Source organism: Natator depressus, chromosome 1 (assembly GCF_965152275.1).
Source record: "Natator depressus isolate rNatDep1 chromosome 1, rNatDep2.hap1, whole genome shotgun sequence".
Lineage (NCBI taxonomy): Eukaryota > Metazoa > Chordata > Testudines > Cheloniidae > Natator > Natator depressus.
The window spans coordinates 81177114-81200859 of NC_134234.1; the positions used below are offsets into that span (position 1 = coordinate 81177114).

General features: G+C 41.0%; 1 long non-coding RNA gene across 1 annotated transcript in view; it reads right to left on the reverse strand.

Moving 5' to 3' along the window:
* The window catches only part of LOC141982313 (uncharacterized), a 61827-nt gene extending 41603 nt beyond the window's left edge, over positions 1 to 20224 (reverse strand). The window contains exon 1 of the long non-coding RNA XR_012638022.1: positions 20105 to 20224. This is a non-coding gene — a long non-coding RNA (uncharacterized LOC141982313). The remainder of the gene's footprint in view (positions 1 to 20104) is intronic.
* Positions 20225 to 23746: the final 3522 nt, after the last annotated feature.

Here is a 23746-nt window from a genome sequence, read left to right on the forward strand (position 1 = left end):
CATAGAGAAATAAAGTTCACTGGTCTGCAATTTTAAAAGCTAGGTACAACATTGGCTACATTCCAGTCCTATAAAATAATAACAGATTTTAATGTCAGAGTACATATGTGTTTTAGAAAATCAGCCACCTAATTCTTAACCTTCTCAGACATTTTGATGAATAACATCTGAGTCCGGTGCCTGATGCAAAGCCCACTAAAGTCAATGGGAGTCTTTTGACACTCCAGTCTCTGATGGTGCCTCATCTTTAATACCTACAAAGAGTATCTCAGGTATACGAATCTCTCCATCATTCTCTGGGGAGAAGATTGTTGCAAAGAAGTTGTTTAGTGACTCTGCAACATCCTCCCCTGGCTTGATTGCTCACTTTACTTGCTAATAGTCCTGTGAATCCACCGACACTGGTACTTTCTACTTCTGATATACTTACAGTTAGATCTTACTTCTTTTTGATGTCTTTCGGTATTGTTTTTCAAAGTCCATCTTAGCCCTCCTAAATTCCACCTTACAGCTTACCTGCCATACCTTTTATTTATTTATTTTGTCATCAAGTGGGCTGGTTTCCATTTTTTGAATGACATCTTTTTGTCCTTACTTAGGCAAAGCTCTCACTGAAATCAAGGGGACATGTTTCTTTGCAAGGACTGATTTGAAGTGGAGTAAGGGCTTCAGGGTTTTGGTCATGTGTGTTCTGATATATTTATATGTTTTAAATTATTATATACTAATTTAAAAATGAACAGAAAATACATTGTTGGGCTGGTGACTTAGTGGTAGGGCTTTACACTGCCATATAGGAAGCCTGGCTTTGATTTCTTGATTTGGGGACCAGTCCAGCTTCCACTGCAGTCAGTGGTGAAGCTTTTATTATAAGCTCTTTGGATCAGGAACTGTCTCTTTGATAGTGCATTAGGGCCCTGATCTAAGACTGAATCTCCTAAGTGCTACCATCATACAGGTAATAAATAATAATAAAACTCCCATTGACTTCAGTGGTTCATTATAGGATCCATGATCTTCTCTGGCCTGAAAGTGCTGTGAAGGCAGCCTGTTCAGACTCAGGCAAAGGAGGAAGTCCCTTACAAAAACAATGCTGCCAGATGATTAAAGAGCAACACAAGACGCATACTAAAGAATGGGTCCAAAAGGGAGTCCCATTCAGTCCTTTCTAGTGGATGCAACATAGGACCTCAAGGGTTGGCTGAAGAAAAATGGAAGACCATCAAAGCTTGACCAGGAATGCAGAAGACCCTCTTTAAAAATATGGTTCTATTCTCTTTTCACTCTCCTCTTCATGAGTAAAATTCTCCAGGTACTGGGGGAGGGCTGTTCAAAGCCCTTTGCACCACATGAGTGCTGGAGTGACACTGTGCGGGTGGAGTTGAAGGTGGAGTCACAGCACAAGATGGCCTCTGCCATCCCTATATGCTATCCAGGGGATGTTCACACTGACCCCACATAGACCAATACAGAAGATGGCAGTGAGCCAAGGATGGGCTACATGAAGGGATTCCACAGATTTTTTTTAAAAATCACAGTAGGTGGGAAAAATAATTTAAACATAATGGAACCATCAAGTTCTGCATTTCACAAGCCTACCATGGGAGTTTAGTATGTTACCCCTGGCCACCTTCCCTCATTGCCTGCTCCCAGTTGTTACACTCAATTGATTCACCTTGTCTAAAATTGAATTAGAAACTCTCCATTGCATGTTATGTCTTTGAACACTGGAATAATCATCATCATCCAATGATCCTACCACCTGAGAGTGGTGCAGAGGGACTGTGGCTGCTTTTGCACTCTAGCCTCAGGATGTGGGGTAGTGTCCTCCTTTTTCAGTCTATTACACCCTTCTCAGCCACTCAGGTTCCTAGTTAACATCATTCCCATATAAATTCCCTCGCTTTTTTGCTCTCTGCCACTCATCTCTGAGTTTCAGAGCTGGTCTTTGCAGACTGGACAGTACCCTAGTTTCACTTTTAATTAAAAGCTACATATCAGAAACATTGCACATCTCCCAATTTGTAGGAGAGAGGGGTAATTAAAAATAAATCTGAGATGTCATGGCAAGGCTGAAACACTAAAGAAAAAATGCCAACAGAGTCTTCAGAGATACACTGCTCCTGTACTCTCCAGCACTTCCAACCTACTCCTGTGACCTGGCTTGCTTGCTGATTTCTCATTTCTCCCTTTCTTTTTTAAAGATAACTAAATTAGGAATTACTAAGTTTCTGCTATACTGTTTTTCTCAGTGTTGTATCAATGCTGAAAGCTGCAGCTAGGCCAGAGCTGCGGAAGGTCAGTGTTAGCAGCCGAGATGTGAATAAGACCGAAGGGAGAACTTCAGAATGTTTCTATCCCCGAGTCAATCATGCTGCCTCTCTGAAATGGGGAAAACACACACCAGCAACAGCTATAGTTAATGACAGGTTTCAGAGTAACAGCCGTGTTAGTCGGTATTCGCAAAAAGAAAAGGAGTACTTGGGTTAGTCTCTAAGGAGCTATAGTTAATGTTGCCCGAGTGTTTCATTCTAAGTCCCTTGTTTGACTTCAGTAGGCTTTGGATCAGGCCCTAGATATGTTTCTAAGATCACTAAGCTCTTGTGGTTAGTTGCAATTCAAAAATAACATAAAAGTGTTTCTAAAGATAACAGCCAACAGAAATCTTCCCTTAGCTCATGTGTTAGAAGTCTGTGTTTTCTTACTCAGCAACCTTAACTGGTTTTTTAAAGAGTTTTTGGTTTTGGAATTATTACCATTAATTATAATCATTGTAGTTGTTAAATTTGGATTTTTAAAAATGCAGTCCAGTACACATACATTAAAGTTTATAACAAATCTTATAATTGAACCAATAACAGACTGTGATTTGTCTTCACCTCAACAGTATATTTGGAAGAGTATATAAGTATCAGCTGTCCCAATGAAATTAATAGTAGATTTTAAGCAAACCTAAAGAAGTATGTCTTCACACAATGCACAGTCAACCTGTGGAATTTGTTTCCAGGGGACCTTCTGAAGGCCAAAAGTATAATAGGGTTTAAGAAAGAATGAGATAAGCTCATGGAGGACAGGTCCATCAATGGCTGTTAGCCAAGATGGTCAGGGACACAACCCCATTCTCAGGGTGTCCCTAAGCGTCTGACTGCCAGAAGATGAGACGGGACAATGGGGATGGATCACTCAATAATTGCCCTGTTCTGTTCATTCCCTCTGAAGTATCAGGCACAAGCAACTGTTACAAAAGACCATATACTGGGCCAGACGGACCATTGGTCTGACCCAGCACAGCCATTCTTATGTTCTTATCCTTCCTATCTCCTCAATTTCTCAAAAGCCTGGAGAAACAAATAGACCTTGAAGTTGCCCAGAAGGTTCATAGACTTAGCTGTGTTGGACCAATGGGAGAAACAGATTTCAAGTTCAAAGACTCTTCACTGAAAATTCCCTGGATATAGACCCTCTCAGTTAAACCTGGAAGCTGTCTGCTCAAGCCCCTCTTCTAAGTTCTCTGTCTGTTTTTAGGGTGGGAGGTGGGTTACAGTGAAGTCAGTGGGGTTCCACAAGGGCAAGTAGAGGTGGAATTTGACACAAGGACTCTATGGTAGACCACCAGGTCACTTAAGGAAATCTGACCCAAAGAGAACAATTGGCTGCAGTATTAGGTTAAATGAAGGAAGGGGAGGAAATAACACTGACATTTTTAAGCAGATCATTTGTATTTGTTTAGCCTATTCTACCCACTGCTCTATAGAACAAGATAAACAAAATCACCTAAAAATACTGTACAACTTTTTCATATAACCTGCAGATCACTACTATTAGACATGTTCCCTGCAGTCCCAGTATGTTCAGCACAATGCTGTGAATTTCCTGTCCAGCCTCACTTAGAGGTGTCACCTTCTGCACTATCCTTTCATTCTTTCACGTCTTACTATGCTCAGGACTTAATTAATGCTTTACAAGACGGATCATTTACCCAGTCTCTTCCAGGTATACACTTGAAATTTTTACCAGTATAACTATTTTGGTTAGGGATGTGATATAGTTATAGCAATAAAAGCCCTCATGTAGATGCAGATATACCAGTATAAAAGTGCCTTATATCAGTATAGCTTATTCCCCTTCCTCTACAGCAACAGCTATACTGGTATAAAGCACCTTTATATCAGTATAACTGCATCCACACTAGCGGAGTTAACTATACTGGTAGTTAAAACAGTACAGCTTTCTAGTGCATACAAGTCCTCCAACTCAAAATCCATCCATTGCTGCTTTTTTTGCACCATCTGTGTGTTGAAGAGTGCCTACCATTCCTCTGCCTCAATGATTCCCACGCTCTTTTCAAAACATAGCTCAAAGCCAGAGATGGGTCGGAATATCAAAATGTGGATCTGAATCAGGATTTCCCATGGGCTGGTCAGATTCAGGAGGTTGGTTTAGTCCACTGTAGAGATACCAACTTGATTTGGATCCATGTTTTGATCTTAAACTCTCCCCATTTCAAAAGTGTGGGGGGTTGAGAGCCAGTGTTTTATTTGTGCCTATATTTACGTCAAAAATGCCACTTCTTCTATTAACAGCCAATAAACTATTTCCCTCACTGCTGCTTTACCGTTACAGATAACCATCCTTCTTCCCTCTACTGTAGTTCCACTGTCATAACCGATGAGGGTTGAGAGACAACTAAATGCATGTCAAGTCTTCCCAAATAATTTGTAATTGTATTAAATTACAATTGCAAATTATAATTATTAAATACACTTGTAACTGAACACAGTTGGTTCATTTTAATATAAGGCTTTTTTCAAGTGGGCAATCCACTATCCTGAACATGGGAACCACCCACTTCAGGCCTTATTGCTCATTCTTATCATCATAATTTCACAGGCAAAGGCTATGTATAGGATTGCACGGCACTTACTACTGCCACCATGCCCCTCTGGGCTCCCAACATGCTGGCATAATAGATATGAATATGAAGTCAGTTGCCTCAAGAATTCCATCAGATTTCAGTTTGGACATTACATTACAGCACATACTTGGAGCAGTAACCATACAGATGTCTTATTATTATTAATCATGTTTATTATGTTCTTACTACTATAAGAATGGACATACTGGGTCAGACCAAAGGTCCATCCAGCCCAATATCCTGTCTTCTGACAGCGGCCAATACCAGGTGCTTCAGAGGGAATGAACAGAACAGGTAATCATCAAGTGCCTAGGGAGTAATTGAGACCAGGGCCCCATTGTGCTAGGCACTGTACAAACACCAGGTAGTAGAGTCCTTGACTCAAAGAATTTACGATCAAAGGGTTTGTCTACTCTGCAGCTGGGAGTGTGTTTCCCAGCACAGTAGACAGGTGCACGCTAGCTCTGCTTGAGCTCAGATCCTAAAAATAGCAGCGTGGCCATGGCAGCGCAGGTGGTAGCTTGGGCTAGTCACCCAAATATAAACCTGTCCAAGCCACCGGGTATGTACTTAGGTGGCTAGCCTGAGCCAACACCTGTGGCTGTTAGCCACACCTTTATTTTTAGCACAGTAGCCTGAGCAGACCTAACACGTCTATCTACCTGCACTGGGAAGCACACTCCCAGCTGCAGCATAGACATGCCCCCAATAGACATAGGATAGGGTGAAAGCACTATAACGCACAAGCAGAGCAATCAACATGATGACCACAAACACCATATTAGTTTTGCAGTTGGGGGTGGGGGTGTAGGTTGAGTTAGGCAGGGATAAGATAATTAGAAAGACAAGGGAAGGTGAAGGGGTGGTGGACAGAGCAGGTGAGAAGAATGGTTCTCTATAACACATTTAGACCCTGTCACAGAAAAACTTTGGGTGTATCTAGCCATTACATGCCTTGTCAGGTCTGAGCTGCTTTTAAACTAAATTCAGGGTAAAACTATAGTTCTGTGTTGATGATTATTGTGCACTACAGATTGTGTGGAGACCACCAAACTCATTTCACTTAAGATTGCAGGGTGGACTAAAATTGGGGTCCCGAAGGTGAAAGGCTAGTCCTTTATCCACTAAGCTAAAGAAGTCATTTCTTTTTTTCTATTAAACAACTGTGAAGGGAAAGATTGTGCAATGACTAGAAGTACACTGTAAATATCAGGGTTACCAAAAGTCACAGAGAAACCTTTAAAATAATTTAAAGTGGTGATAGAAGGAGTAATACACTGAATTTGTATTGATGCAGCAATCATTAACCCCAGACCTTCACTTTCACTTGTATTAAGAAAGGGAGGCTGTATTTTTGTTGTTGTCCTACCAAAACAATCTGACAGCTTTGCAAAGTGTGTGTGTGTGTCTGTGTGCGTGTGCGTGCATGTGTGTGTATGTGTTGGGAAGGATGTTTTATACTTTATGTTTCTTACATTGCCAAATACTCGAAAAATTGTTATGTTCTTGCAATCTTTTAACTTTATATAATAAAAGACCATGAAATGTTATTGAATAAACATTTAAGCTAATCATAAAGGGTCAGGTTCTGCTTCTCTTATTTACACTGAATAGTACCTTTCCCCCCAAGCAAGTGCATTAAATCAGTGGGACTGTTCTTGAAGTATCTCAGCATGAGTAAGGGTAGCAGAATCTGGCTCACGGTGTTATCTCCATGGATTGCGGTGATATATTGTTTGTGTTTTCAGTCTTGTGTGAAGCCTGTTGTCATGTCTGTTTCTTGTACATTGTGGGGCTTGTTCCATTCTTTATAGATGAACCCTTATCAAACCAGAGCTCTTGCTGGGATGGCTCATTCCATTAGCAATATAAACCAGTGAGTATTTACATCATTTTTAAAGGAAAGTGACTGAAGCATGATGCTAAAGTAACCACACAGCCAACTTTAAGCTGAAGACTGAGAGAAGCTATTTGGTACTGAAAATAACTAAGCAGGACGCAAGTAACTATGAATCATTAGGACTGTTAAGGAAAAAATAAATAGAAAACAAGTAACTGAAAAGCAAGGCTAAAATTAAACAGTAATGATGATTTATAGTAAGAGACTCTGAGACATGACAGAAGTCTCAGTACACCAAAAGGAAAATCTTGTTTGCTCAAATTATTTGTTTCTTCTGTCTAATGAATGTAATTCTAATATACAAGTGATAACACTGGCATTTCTTTGAAATGTTGATTCAGTTTAATTATGAAAATCACCAAGGTATTTTCTGGCTGCTGCATCACTCCCTGTACTAAGATTAATCACATCAACATCATTCATTTAATCTTCAAAGAGGAAGCAGTTGTCCACAAAAGCCTTCAAATAGCTTCATTAGTGCAATTTTTCAGACTCAAACACTTAGCTGGCAGCATATGATTGAGAGTAAGGAAGGTCATTATATTCATCTATTTCCTAATCCAATTTATTTTTTAATGTTTCTACATTTTCATGTAGATATGTATAAGCTCTGCGTTCTTGCCCTTTCTTTGTTTGGCGTCCTGCATCATACTCGGTTCAAAAACAGACAAATTCAGGGGTTCAATTAGACCAAATATTTGGTTGCTACAATTTCTGTACCTGGATTTCAGTGTAGTGGATTTGAACCAGGTTAAGTTCACCACATACACCCTAGATCTCCTTCATATAGATACTTTTTGTCTAAAATCCCTAATACAAAAGAAGTATTTATTTAAACATTGCAATCAGGGTTAAATAGGTGAGACCAGGGCAATGTGCCGAATATTTTCAATGCCAAACTGAGACCTATTAACAATGTTTTAAAGAATAAAAATAAGCACAACCCCTCCCCAATATTAATATTTATTTAGATGCTAAAATTGTCATCTTCTTTAGTCTCCCCTGGCTGCGTAAGAGACCTTCTCAGAAAAAAGAGGGTCTTCACTCTTACCGCTTCATATTATTTAAAAATTTCTCTAACACTGTGCTGTACATTTATATTAAATCATGAGACATGATGTCCAATTAGTTGATAATGCAGTACAGTCTGTGCATAGTTTTAATTTTCAAAAATTGTTGAGTTGCAATCAAATATATTCACACACAGAGCACTGCAGTTCACCGCCAGGATTGGTATGACAAGACGGTCGGACACAATTATCCTCTTTGAGTACTTCTAAAATGTACCACCGATCAGAATGTACTTAGCCCTACTACTGTGGAGCAAAACTGCCACTTTAATGTTGATGTTTTAAAAAACAAAGACTTTATTAAAGTTTCTGCTAACACACTAGCCAAAAATAATTACCTGGCAATATTCAGTAACTGTGCAAATATAAAACAAGAAAGGGGGAGCCATAATTTGATAGGCAGCTAATACAGTACAAAAATTTTGGAAAATAAACTGTTTCAAGAAGCTGTAGTTATTTATTTGTTTGTTTGTTTACTTATTAGAAACAAAAGTGACTTTATGCTGGGCATAAAAAGCACTTGGGCCAGATTTTCAAATGTGTTCTTAAAGTCAAACTCCTGAATCCATATTTAGGCTCCTAAATAGATCGCCAAATTTTCAAAAGTGCTGAGTGCTCAATAGTTCCGGTTGAAGATTGAAATGGGATTAGATTTTAACTAAAGCTAATATTTTTGAAAATGTTGGCCTTTGTTTAAGAGTTGAGCCCAGAATGAAATTCAACCTTGTGCAGAGAGCCAACATGCAGAACACCACTTTAGTCCCACATTAGCCACTCAAAATAGGACTTACATGAGGTTTGGGTGGTGCTTAAGTGCCTTCTGTGCAGGGGTGAATTTCACCCACAATGCACATTAAGCATGCACTCATTTCTCAGGCAAAACTCCCATTAACTTCAGTGCAGGCCCAGGTCCTAAAACAGCAAGACACTTATATTCACCTTCCACAAAAAAACCATATGCAAATGTGTCTATATACAGTGCTCCTGCCCTTATTCAGGCAAATCAAGTAAATTCAAGAGACTATGTCCCTCCTTTGTGGGTTCTTTGGCCATGGAAAAGCCATGCAGGAAATCTCCACACTCCCCACATGCTGTGGAGCAATGGCACATGGATATTTGCTCCAGTAGATGTGGTTTAGGTTAGGGCAGAGGAGGGGGCATGGCAGTGAACCCACTAGCCAGATTCATGGACATGTAGGAGAGTCATGGTAGCTGTGGCTGACACTACTGACTATGTGCTATAATAGCCATTGCCATCTATCTGCCTCAGGTATTTTAAGGTGCCTGTCACCATGGTATCTAAGCTGCATTGGTGTCCTAAGCCTGGTTTGGGTGATTGGAGACAACTGCATTACTACCAAACCCAGAAGACATTCCCTATGCAAATCCAGATTACGCTAGCTTTTCAGGAGTACAGAACTAAACCTAATGGGAGTTTGGCTGAACAAGGACTGTAGGTTCAGGCCCTATCACTTTTAATATGATCATAAATGGATTTCAGATCTGAAACCTGAATTTGGGCTGTGGGTATGAAATTATGGCACATCATCTAAAGCTGTGAATAACTTAACTCTGACCAAGCTGATGCTGCAATTTGTCCTACTTGCATTTGGAATATTTAGGAATGATTATGAAGTGAGCTGTAACATGAGCCCATTTCTATTTATACTTTCTCTCTATGGAATCTGAAGAACAACTGTTCTGTTGTGTACTTTTACTGGGAGTTTATTAACAGTAGAAAAGTTACAAATCCCCCAGAGTCAATATCTCTGCAATCATTCACTGCCTCAGCCTTCCTGTATTTGCATTTCAAAACCATGATTACAATTTTCCTGGTAACATTACATTAGAAAAAGTTACACTTCTTTGCCAATACATAACAATTGTAAGGCCCAGTCCAGCACTTTCTACACACTTCTTATACATGCATCAATGCCACTGGAGGTAATCGGAGTGCTGAGGGTGCTCACCACTTTGTGGGCATTGATTGGGACCTAAAAGAAAGAACATTCTTAAACTTGGTTATGATAAGATTTGATATTAAATGCTGTATAATGCAAGAAATGCTTCCATTATTTGTCAAAGGTGTGGAAATAAAAGGAATCAAATGCAGGAGCATATTCAATTAATCCACTGGCATAATCCTGTTACCATTCTAAAAATATACCCATTTATTTGTGTTACTGTCAGTTTAACAGTAAATCATCTTTTATGCCCAGTATGGGAAAGCACTGAGTAACAGAGCACAACCTGAAGTGTGAACGTAGACTCATGTACCTGCACAGGTGAAGCTAAAAAGTAAGATAAATGCTTGGAGACAGATCATCACTACACTCTAAAAGCTACAATGAATACAAATATATTTAGATCTCAACTAAAAGCAAATTGGAGTTTGGCTTTCCAAGGGTCAGGCTCAGTCTCTTTTATTAACCGTGTGCAGAGTTTCAATCAAAATTGGTAGCAAGTGAAAAACCTTCTTCTAAGCAGTACAGATTCACCTTTCTGACCACCTTCTTTCCTGTCTTCTATATATCCTCATAAAATATTTACTGGTCTTCTGAATGACCACTCTGATTATCCTTAGACTCCTTTTCAGATTCCCTGATGATGTCATGGAAATGTTAAAGCCATTATGCTAAGTTAGGACCTCCATCTACTCTGACCTCTTGGCACAAGCTTCTGAGGACAGCATGATATTTTTACATAAAAATTAGGCTTCATTCAAGTCCCCAATATATGGTCCTATAACAACACCCCAGCACTTTAATCAACACTAATAAATACTTAACCAAGACCATGTAAAATAAAAATAGAAATCCATTATACATTAACAATACAGTTGTTAAAATGTCTAATAAAAGGTACAATTATTTCCCCACACTTTCTATTGAAAAATAAGCATTTATATTCTTTTACAGATTTATCTCACAGGTAATATATGACATTCCTTTTCATTAAGCTATTAGGGGAGTGATTAGTGACTAGCATCCTTCTCTAATTATCTTTAATGTAGTGTGTCAAATTGATCATGCATATGCAATTAGAAATCATAATTAAATTAATTTATATTGATTTAAGCCTCTATACATTGTTAATAACTACAGCTTAGTACATTCATTTCTATGGGCCAACATCAATATTTTCAATATGCTGAAATATTTCATCTTTCCCCTCTTCATTGTATAGGGGTCTGGCTGAAGAGTTCAGAACTGATACATGCCATTTGAAACTGAATGCCAAATTCAGATTGAGCTAGAATATGGTTTCTACTCTAGCTGTTATATTGATACAAGGCATCAGGTAACATGTTACTGACTCTCTTCAGTGACATGGTGATAATCAATTACTTGTTTTAATATTAACATACTTTCTGCTCTTTTACTGAAAACAAGTTAGACTGTGTCTGTATTTATCCTAGGAACAATAGACCCTCCAGATCATTCACAAGTTGCTGAAGAGGAGAACGCAGGAAAAAGTCACAAAAAAGACTCTAAAAAGAAAAGCAACTGGGAATGAATGGCTTGTTGGCAATATGAAGCTATTATAAAAAAAAAAGCAAAAACCTGTATTCTGAGGCTGCCTATGCAAGTTTTGAGTTTCCCCCCTTTAAAGAAGATGGGACAACTGTTCAGACACTTTGCCGTCAGTGGTGCTAAATGGAATGAATGATATGTTTACTTCACTTTCCATCTTCTCAGTTAGAGTTATCACTACCTGACTACCACTACCTGACTTGATAAACCTATCTGCGAGGGGGCCAGCATGCCACCTCTGGGCGAGTGGCTCTGGATTCCTGGCTACTTCCGGATTTCGAATATTAGTTCCAAGTGGAAGACTAAAACGATTTTAAAACTGGAGTGAGCTAATAGACCCGAATGTAAAGGCAATCCCTCGTACCTGAGGAGCGCTCCAGCTCCCAGCAAGTGGGCTAGGTTTTCGTACATACACCTCAAGAGCGTACAGTTCAATACTATGCCAGTGCAGGACAAAGATAGGACCGCACTTGCTAAGAACTTCCTTGTATTGGTAGGTTATTACTCCCCCGCCCCCATCCCCGATCTCGCCGTGGGGCATAGATAAGTTTCTGTAGAAACACCTGACCAAAATCCTTACCCCTCCATGCAGCTGCCTTCAGTGGGTCTAGTCTGGTGAGGTAGGGCGAGTCGTGTGCGAGTAAGAGTAGCACAGGCTCGAGGCCACGGGGTTGCAACACAAGCAGCGGAGGACTGGGTTGTGGTGCAGTGGCGTGGCGCGAAGCAGCAGCGCCTTGGTTCCCGGGATTTGCAAAGCGGGGCTGAGACTCACAAGCACGTTTTCAATCCTTCCCAGTTTGCTCGCCCTTGTAGCCGGCTGGCTCTCCCGCACCGGCGTGGTGGGTGGGGGGGGGGGGTCGTTGCCTATTGCAACCTGCAGCGAGGGCCTGCCCCTGCCGGGAGAGCCGCTCGGTCGTAGACTTTCCCGGGGAACGCCTGCCTGCTCGGGCAGCCCCTTTCGGCCAGGCCCTGCCCGCCGAGATCGGCCGCGGTGGCAGCTCCCTGGCTCCCCCCTGAGGAGCGCGGCAAGGGGGAGGAGGGACGAACGTTTCGGGCGGCATTAAGGGAGCGTTAGTTTTCCAGACCTCTCCTCGGCCTACACACCGCGCCGACGGGGCGGGCGCCAGACAGCCCGGCCCGGGCCAGGAGGCGCTGCGCGAGGCACGCTCTCGCCGGCATCCCCGACGAGCCGCGCCGTGCACCGCGAAGGAGTTTCTGGGCTGTGGCCGTCTCTAGCCCGCCAAAGGGCGGGACGCAGCAGGGGTCGTGCGCTCGGAAAGTCTTACCAAGGCATTGCGCTCTCCCATCCCCCCCAGTTTGCACTAACGGAGTAAACTGAGCCATTGGGGTCGGTGGGACACTCAACTGCCCCTGGGTGAGGGATGGGAGGGAAAGCCTTGGACCCGGTCTCTGAAAACACCTAACGGTGCCGAAGAACCCGGGGGACAGGCGGCTAGTCAGCTGGCTTTTCAGCCCTGTCCGATCCGTGAGGTTCCTCCCCTGGCAACCCTGGGTTGCGGCAATCAGTGCTGCAGGAGCAGACTGCAACGGGGAAGACTCAGAAACCTAACGTTGGGGGATCTTTCCTGTTCTTCTTGGACAAGGCTTTGTCTTTGCCCGCGGGGCTTACGCCAAACCCGTGCGGCCCCTTTTCAGCTCAGACAAGGGAAAGGTTGGTTGCCTTGAGTAGTAAGAAAGAAGACAACGGGCCAACTTTAAAGCAGCTTGTCAGCCTGGTTCTCAGGGCGATCTTCTCAAGGGGCTTTGAGCAGGGGCTTGGCCTAGATGACCTCCTGAGGTCCCTTCCAACCCTGATAGTCTCTGATAGTCTATGAAACCAACCCTGAGCACTAGGCGGAAACCTCTCACCCCAGGCTGGAGTTTGAGCCAGCCGGCACGTTGGACAGGGCTCGGGTGTCCCCCCTCTGCAGAGCTCAGTCCATGTAAACCAGCTGGGAGTCCGGCTTCTGTCTCGCTTCTCATTCAGATTGGTGTTTTGAGGGAGGCCAGTTTGACTGAGGCCCCAGCAGTTGGTCACGAGCGGGATACCCAACTTTAGAGCGGAGGGCGACGTTTCGGGATCAAGGTTAATTATGAAGGTGGCTGTTAACGGGCCAGTGGGTTCGCGGCCTTTTTTGTGCTTGATCATCACTTGCATTAACCCTAAAGGGGTAAATGAACACGTTATCATTTTAAAAAACTATGCCCTCGAGAAACCAACTCCAAATGGGACAGTGAGCGCTGTATATGATGTGTTCCTGCGAAGTCATCAGCACTGAATCGGAGTGTAGGCGTCAGGATTTGGCCCTATAAGGTGAAATCATTCATTCACCGGCACAGATAAGAGACTCACCCTTTTAGGACAGTGTGATCTTGGTTTTGGCTATGAATGAAAGTACCATGGTAACAGTTATTTCCTTACACTCTAAACAAACTTTGGCAGGATAGCCCCCTTTTTAATAACTGCCCATTGAAATCAACGCAGTAACCCCGCAATATAGACTATCACATAATAGTCAGGTATCTCATACAGATGCGTGGTCTGACACCCTTCAGTCAGAAATATTCCAGGGTCAGAATAAGTTTTCCAGTGAAAAAGATCCAGCTTTAATAAAACCCTATCATTTGAGTTTAACAAATAATCAATCATGCACAAAAACTTATGGTTAACTATAATGTTTTAAACCCCCAGGATTTTAAGTTGCAAATCAGGATTCCGTTTGAAAGGCATGAATTCTATTAAATGTACAATTTAATCACAGGGTATTTAAAATAGACATTTCCATCTAAAATCCAATCAGATATCAACACAGTACCTGGAGGCATTAGATGATCATCTCCATTTTGCATTTGTAAACTGGTAGAAATAAATGTGACTTGTGGATACCAAGAGGTCAAGTACGGCTGCTCAAATATTTTTCTTACAAAATGACGGATTTATTAGACAAATAAGTAGCCCGGCTGATGCAAAACCCCCAGTGATTGAATTTTGACGTTGAGTCAACAACAACTCGAACTACATCAGTGCTCCAAGATTTAGTTATGATGGCAGAGATTACTGAACAAATAGGAGGCAGAAATGAATACAGATTTCCTAGGATCTGCCCCTGGCACCCTCTTCTTGACATTCTCCTCCATATGCTACCCCTGTTCATACTGTATTCTAATTAAAGGACTGGGCTCTGTCTTATAATTTTACACGAACTTTTAAATAATTAGCCTCCTGTGCTGGTTAAAAGGGAGATAGTCAGAGAGAAAGGGAAATAAATTCCTTTAGAATCCCTTTCTGGCTTTAAAATTACCCACTCGCCTTACAGTGGAGATGTACAATGCCCGTTGCTTTATTAGGACAACATTGCAAAAGATCTGCGCTCTAATCAACTGCTGTGGGGTGACACAGAATCTTGACACACACCCCTTCTCTCCCCCTCCCCCCATCCTTTGAGAACATGTTAAAGCTTTTGTCAGGGGGGTGGATTTGAGGGTGCAGCATACAGGGGAATCCTTTTCACAAGTCCAAATCGCCTCTGCAAGAATGATGTTCTCCCAGGCTGGGGGAGAGCGGAATTTTTTCACGCTCAAATTGCCTCCCTCCTTGTTCGCCTCCCCACCCCTTACCCCCTCCAGGTGTATGTATCGGAGAGGGTTCCCGTGTATGAGTGTTTGTTAGCCGGCAGGGAGCTAGCCACGGTGCTGGAAAGCCTACGTGAGCGGTGGGAAAGCACTGTTATCCTTGCTTCATTTCTTCAGCGCTTTGGAGCATTACTTTTACTTGCTAATCACGAAGGGGGGCTTAAATAATTGAGAGTACATTTAAGCGTAAAGCAGTCAGTTTCTAATCTTTTCAGGGGAAAAGGAACTAATCTCCACCTGCTGTGAGAGCCCTTTTTTATTTATTCTGTATATTACTTCCACTCCAGGCTGGACCTGATGGCTCCAATTACACTTGAGCTTTGTTGAGTCCAAACACCCCCATTTCCTGGAATCCTTGTGCGTCCCTATTTTCTGTGGGTATAAACTTTGCCTTCATAGAAAGGTGGGAGCAGATGCCTACCAGATTTGGTTTGGCTGAGCCTGTAATTGCCGATGACTTTTGGGAAGAGGAGCTCTTAAAAACTCACATAACTCTGCTTTCATTCTATTGCTGCTCCTGTGTTGGTTTTTAAAAGGTAAGACTCTTTCCAAAAAGTGTAACATATATTGGCCACCAAAACAATCTGGATTATTATTTTGGTCTGGAATCTGTGGAGACCTGAATTACAACGTAGACACTCAGTGAGCACTGGGAAAATAAACGGTTTAATTAGCCCCTTTCTGGTTAATACATTATGTTGATTGAAGGGTGTTTTTATTCTGGATACAGAGTTAGGCCTACTTATAGTTTCGATAAAGTTAATTCTAGATTAATGTTTCTGTAACCTATTTAGGATGCAAAAAATCCTGTCAAATTAACGTGAATCCTCCTGTCTTGCCTGCTCCCAGCAAATAACTTGAAGCACCTAATAAATCCAGATGGAGTTCTTCATAGAGCCCGGTGCAGAAATAATTATTGTCCTGGCTTGTTTCATGTCAGAGGCCTCTTCGGCTCATCTGTCATGAAACCAATTTCACTTTATTTACATCCATTTGCTAGTTTAATTACTGTGCTGATGAATAGCCTGAAGGAATTAAGTTACGAGGCGCTGGAAACCTAAAGCGGTAGATATATGGGTTACCTTCTCGGGGAAGGAAATGATGGTTGGTGTGTGCACCAAATTTTTAAGGTAATAAGTGCCTTTCCATAGCAAGGTAGTTTGAAAGGCAGAATCATTGAAGCTCAACCCATCTATTTATCTCCATCTTGATGTAATATATTGCTTGGTAATGCTTTAACATTTTTGCAGGCTATTACAGGTTAAATCAAATCTTATTAAAGGAAACATGTTCTTAAAGACGGTCACCTCAGTAGCTTTATGTCTAAGCACAAGATGCACTAACCATTTTTCAGACCAAAGAGAAGAAATGTCAGAAGTTAGTTTTGTCTCTTACGCTTGATTTCAACATAATCTATTCAGCATACTGTACCCTATACTCAATATGCTCTCTGCACTATGCGTATACATCAGATATTGTCCCAAATGCTTCCCCACGCAAAGCTGTCTCTCCCTAGTATATGATACTAATATATAGTATTTTAATGAGATATATTATGGTGTGTTTTTGTACAATCGTATTATAAATGTAGTTTCTAGATGTTTTCCCTATTCCCACGTGTGTCTTAATCGGTAAATACACTCGACTTCTCTCTGGGTATTTTAGAACATGTATGTTTTGTATATGTTGTCTGTGCACACACATTCCTAAAGAGGAAACCTAACCTTTCCGATTCTACTACATTATATGGCATGTGGAGGAGATTTCGTCGTTTCCTGCACATAATAACTTGCTGTCCCTGGGATCCAGTGTTCTCCAACAACATATTTTGACTAAACTGGATTTTAAAAAAACACTTTATTTAGAACAAGCAAGAGCAAAAGGTATGTGGCCTCTCACTCATCATCAGAGAAAAGGAAAAGTGTAAGAGTCGCGGAATTATTATATGACTGTTGGTGCCGTGTACCTACGTCAGGTCTACGATATGCCTAACATTATTTATGAGGAGCATGTGCGAGTCTGGGTGTGGATACACGCTCATGCAAACGTTTTCTAAAACCAGATGTTCAGAGCAAGAGCCTTACTTTTCCTCAGAAAAGGAGCTCCTCTATACTCTCGTGTACAAATCATTCAGGCTACAGGCGTGGATACACAGCTATCTTCCCCTCCCTGAATAAGGGACGTGCTTAGGGGAGCGCTGTTTTGTAACATTAAGCAGCAACATGTACCAGAAATTCTCTCCTCTACATTTTGAAAGTTGTTTTCAATATTAAAAGTATTTTCAATATTGAAAAGTATAGGGTGCTGTTTTTCTCCTCCTATGGACCACGCTACTTACTGAACTGGGAAGACTGACACCCTTTTTCCCATGAGGACACAGCACTTAGGGCTCAACCATTGTATTCACCGTAGAGCTGACTCAAACTAAAGAAATAACGCTTTACAATGGAATATTTGATGTTTGAGGGACAGTGCGGAAGGCCGCTCAGATTTGTAGCTGCCCGTTTATTTTGAAATAGGAGGTTATAGCGAGGTTGCTATTAAAATACTTTCCTTCAGAGGCGGCTTCTCTAGGATATGACGTTTCTGTTGTGTGGGTGGATGTAGATCTTCTTTATCGAAGAAGCTGATCAGGAGTTTTAAGCTAAACCTTGCCAGGGTGAAGGTACCCTACTCTCCTTAACGCTAACTATAAATGGGTCTATAAAGGGTTGGATCAAAAGAGAATTCCATCTTTCTCTTCTAGGTAGTTTTATGCTTTATATTGGAGAAAATTAAAGGAGGAAGAATATAGTAAAATAGGGTGCAGTATTAAAAGCTCGCTCTTGCTCTCCCTTTGATTAATAGATCCATGTGGCTAACGGCCTGACATATGGTGTGCGAAGCAGCTTGAGATGGTACCTTAGGCATCCCCTACGGCCATTAACATATTAGAGGCTTCTGTGCAATCAGACAGTCAGACTTCATCTAGAGCCCAGCACAGAAAGGCTGCACCCCAGAGCTGTTTGATACAGTCTTTCAATAATGCATCACTCTGCAATTTTAAGGGAGCTGTTCCTGGTGCTGAAGCACTAGGGCAGAACACTAATGAACTTTAGCAACAAAGATCCACCACGTTCCTTATCTGAAATCCGCCGAGTTAAATTCGTGTGTGTGTGTGTGTTGTTACATACATAGATACATTTAAAGCTATATACATTATCTCTGTGTGTGTTTAGATAGATAGATAGATATTTACACACTTATGTACACACTCACACTTGAATACTGCCAGTATCTAGTTCATGTGTACTGTCCCATAGTTCAAAAAGCAGATACATACATGAGTTTGCAGCCCTTTCGTATAAGCAGTATTAACTGAGATAGCTGTACTTCTTTCAGGTGTGGACATTCTGAGAGACATCAAAATCAGTTCCACCCCTTAAAATATGGATTTTTTTTACCAGGAAAAACAGTCGCTGCTATAGATAAAACCGATACTACAGACAACACAGAAACGACTTTTTATGGAACAGGGTCACATTTAAAATGCAGTAGCAGCTCGGAGACAAAAAAAACCCCAGGCTCCTGCAAAGAACCTAAAAGTTGGGGAAACTCTCTTAAAACCGAATGCTTTGCAATGGGGTGTGAGAGGAGCTAATTGCTGCATATTCCCAAACCGTTGTTTGGAGACGGAAATTACAATCCACACTACAGTAGCAGAGAATGTAGCAAACAGAAGGTTTATTTGATCCATTTCAGCGTTTTGACAGAAACATAAATCACGCCTTGCACTTTCCCTTTTCCCTTAGTCGCCCGTAGATAACTGCCCTGTCTCTTTTGAACTTTGTTCTGGCTGTTTTGTTCGAAAATAAACGCTAACACCAGATTAGACGTTCCAGCTAGCTTCGTCTTCTGATTGCAGGAGAATGGTGTTAATCAGGAGCTTTGATGTTGTTTTACTTTCAGACTGTATGCCTCAAGGCGGAAAAAGGCAGAAAGGTAGCTGAGAAAGTAAATTGCCAGGAGCTAAGAACACCCTCCCTTTCAAAATATTGTAAGTACTCCTCTCCTGTACAGGTTTCAGAGTAGCAGCCGTGTTAGTCTGTATCCGCAAAAAGAAAAGGAGGATTTGTGGCACCTTAGAGACTAACAAATTTATCTGAGCATAAGCTTTCGTGAGCTACAACTACAGCTCACTTCATCGGATGCATTCTCCTGTACAGTTCATCAAACTGTTCCTATGCAGAAAAGCACTAGTCGGTTCCTTCTCCTTTGAAAACATCGCTCACTTCAATGCACTTAATGCTAGGTGTGTATGTGCCAATATGACCAGTTTGTAATTGGACTGAAGATAGTAGGGGAAAATGCAAATGATTCTTGGAAACAGCCATTTATTTATGAGCATACAAAATCCTAACTAACTGGAGATTTCCAGTGAGGAATAAATCCGGGGTTAGGCTTTAAGGATGTAGGTAAAGAATCGGAGATCTCCCTACGTTCATGTAGCCCGTAATACAAGTTTTGCATCCAGTACTTTGGGGATGTTACCATTAATTCCGCCAGGATTTATGCTTGGTAAACCCTTAGATGCACTGCATAGCAACCCACCACATTAAAATAACAGATTCCTTTAACACAATCAATACATTTTGCATCATAAATACGAGAATGTTTTATTCTCTTAGGTAGCTGGGCTTTCTACATGGGGCACTTTGTTTAGGAAATTAGATCTGAAGGTGCACAATCTCAGAAGAATGCCCTGTACTGTATCTGAATAATAGTCATAGACACTGCCTTCACCATGTCACAATTTTCAGTGTAACCCATTAAAGCAACCTAATTCTTTCTTAAAGCACGCGGTTCGGTTTCAGTTAGATACAGATTGCCTCTCCAGCTTTCCCTTTTCTTTTACAGCACGGCTTTAATAAAGTCACATAAGTGATTGAAATTAACATAAATCATTATTAGTTATTAGGATTTGCTCTAAATTACTCTGTGAATATAACACCAAACCCCATCTGCCACTCCTGCTCGAGCAGCAATAGATTGCAGATAAAATAAATGTCCTTACCCCATTAGAATGTTCCTGTCTCTGTAGCCAAAAGCCAAACAAAAGCAATAAATACAGAGCTTTTTTCTCTCCACTATTCAGCTGTGACTGTTTTCATCAGCTCTTCCTCTAGAAAAGCTCGATAGCTGCCTGAAAATATTGCATTTTATATCACCAAAGGGCGATTAATATTGCATTAACTGTATTTAACATTTTTTAAGCGCGAGTAATCTGAATTGAGTAAGTTTCTGTTACTAAATACAGGGGATGTCAGAACTGGTGAAAACAGCTTAAAATATCTGTATAAACAGATTATTTGTTTCATACTTCGTATTTTTATAATGTTATGGTATAGTGTGCTCTGTTTGAAGTAGAAGAAGCCATGCTAATGGTCTGTTTAAAGTATTCTGACACTGTCTGGAGACATCCAAGTCTCTGCCTTCATTAAATGTTTATTGTCAACACTTCAGTGAGAAAAAGTCTTGTGTAAGTGAATTTCCACTGCTGGATGCTGTCAACACCTTGTTTTATTCTGATCCATGTGTACAAAAGTTTGTATACATTATGCTGAAGTGAAGAGAGGCAGAGATTGTGGGATAATTAGTTACCAAACAAACTTTTGTTAGTAATTCCCTTTCCATAATGACCATAATCAAGGCCTAAGTTATGCATCTAGGTGTCTTGTCTTCTTTAAGCAGCCTTGCATAAAACTGTATTCATGTTGACATGCTATCCTTTCCTTGGGAAACATCTTTTTAAAAATGAAAAAGAACGGATCTTGCACATTTTAGCTTTAGTTTACACCTTTTAGCTTGCTTGCTTTCATCCAGGGTAGGTACCTGTGTATACATCTACCCCACTCTTCATCTATATATGTAGATATTTACAGCAGTATGTCTCATATCTATAGTTTAGTGCTTGTCAGCATTTCCTTTATTAAGCCTTATTTTCAGGAGGTTTATAACTCTAGCTTAGTATCCAGCACCGGAAACTGCTCTATGCCAGAGCCTTTGTAGTCAGGGGGTCGTCAGCATTTCCACTGTAAGAAGCTATTTTGAGAGTTTTATTACCTGATTGCAAAAAATCAGCTCTGAGCTACGGTCTACCTGCAACGTGTCAATATAGTGTTTCTTTTTATTTCTCAGATTCGGTTTAAATCCCTTTGGCTATTTGAATTTATAAAAATAGTAAACGATAGACATTTTGTGGCATCGAGTTTTTTTATTGTTATTTTAGGAATTTTGTACAAAACAAACAAAAAGACCACGTTTATTTTAAAAGAAATTCCCTTTATCCATAATCAGTGATGCCTTTGGGTATTTAGATAAAGAAAGTTTAAAGACTCATCATAATGTTGCAAGAGGGACTAGTATGCTCAGCAACTATTTACCATAAGGATTTTGGACAGGAGATATAATGCATAATTTGTACAGCATATTTTTGCATATGCAAATTTCTTGTTCACGTGCTCAGTCATTAAACTATCAGACGGGGAGCTGCAGTTTAAATGTCAATAAATTCGCAATGACACAATAGACTGCAAGGAACCATTAAAGTCCATCATGCCAGTAATCCCTGGATTAAGATTCTCCAAAAGTCTGCGTTGCCTCAATAGACTGGAAAGGGCTCTTTCGGATCCGTTACTCCGGTGTCAATGATCTGAGAGCTTTAAGAGTGCCTCTTGTACGCTTCAAGTAAGCTGCTTCTTCTATAGTTTCTTCCCACCCGTAAACAAAAACAAAGGAAATTAAAACTCGGGTCCGTGTTAAACCAAGGTTAAAGTTCTGTTTAAACTAGCAAAAGCAAAGTGGTGTCAGTTAAAGACAGGTATACAGCATTAGTGGTCTGCTTGGGCCAAATGAATTCCTGGTGTAATTCCATCGCATTCGTCTGAGTTACACCAAGATCAAAGCTGGCCCCGTTTGCCTCGGTATTGTTAGCAGTGGAGAAACATTAGATCCCCTGCAGTGCCTAATCACAAAGGGCAAGTTAAGGTTGAGGTGGAATCTTAACACTGACTTTCACTGACTTTGGAGGTGTATAAATCAAATGCTTCACACTACGCCCGGTTTATCCTGCAGCCCTTACTCAGACCAAAGTCTGGCGGGATGGAATGGATGTGTACAAGATGCACTCTTAAAACTCTCAGACCAGGCATATTACAGACGGTAACTGACAGGGGCTTGCCTGGTTAGGGACTGAAAGTTCCAGCCCTTGTGTCAAAATCCGTTCTTTATCCGAATGGTGCAAAGCCAACAGTTCTCTAGTAGAAACACTTGCGTTGTGTTGTTGTTGTCTGTTTGCTCAATCAAATATTAATCCGTGAGCTCCTCTTTTAGGTTAACTTTACCCCATGGAACTTTTTGATTTGCCATGTTACAGATACCTGATTGCTATTTTTCACTCCAATCAGATTCCAGTAGAAATGACCTACAACCATATAAAAAAAAAAATCAAAACGGCTCTCAGTACGAACCAAGTCTGTTTCACATTCTAGGTTTTCAAAGAAAAAATGTTTTCCAAAAGCAGGGGGGGGGGTTGTGCAGCACGCCTCCCATCAAGCTGTCTTGACAACAATTACTAAAGTTTTTAATTAGCCTCTTGTTATAATTCATTTTATTAATTTTCTAACTCTCAGTCCATGAATTATTAAAGGCGGCTCTGTAATTGTATTTGCAGCTATCCTTTTGTAGTGCACGTGATCGAAAGCTGCTCTGCAGACCCATCGCTCTTCTGGCATAGGGCCCATTTATACCGAGAAGGGGCCTAGGCAGCAGTGAGCTCTAATATTTTATCAACTATTAAATAACATAATTACTGATAATAATATGCTTGTCTCGCAGGTGGAAATAGGTTCCCATGCGATTTGGAATTCTGCTGCTGATAGTTTAAAGTCAAATAAGCTTTTCTCCTCTTTTTGAATCAGCAGGTAAATATAATAAAAGCTTAAAAAAGACATCGGCTGCAAAGCAAGACCTAAATAACTGGAGGGATTTTAAATCGTTTGGGAAAAGCCGGAATAACAGAGAGGGCAGACTCAGCAGTATCCGCTTTATGCGATCAAAAGTCCGTCAGAGTTAAAATAATTATCTTTTGACAAATCTGTCTCTGTTTGGAGGGAAGAGGGAATGGGTGGGGGTCGGTGGGGATATTGACCATAAAAACTGTGCTGTAGGACACTTCATGCTCCTTCTGGGGAGCCTGTTACTTGTTGAACCAGGACCGAATTAGTCTTAATATCACAAGAGAGTAAAAATCAATACTACCATGGCAGTGGATGTCTATTATTCATTTATGATGGTCTCATCTAAGTTGAAAGCAATTGGAGAACAAGTGTTAAACAGAAATTCCAGAAGTCAGTCTAGGTCTTAAGGAGTTGGCTGGGAAATCAGACAAGGAAATCGACAAGATATAGCAAATGTGAAAAATATGAAACGAAAGAGACTACGGTACCAAAGTTTCCTCACCCTTCCACGGCAGGGGGTCACAGGTTCTGAACTGGATAGAAGTTCTGAAGATATTAGGTTGTATATTCTAGAATAGATCCGCAACATTTTCCAGCATGGAGAATAATTCTAACTTTTTAGCAACCAACTTGAATTCCCCGCTCAGCTGATTACATATTTCTTGACACTAGATTGGGATGGATTTTCTCCCTCTTCA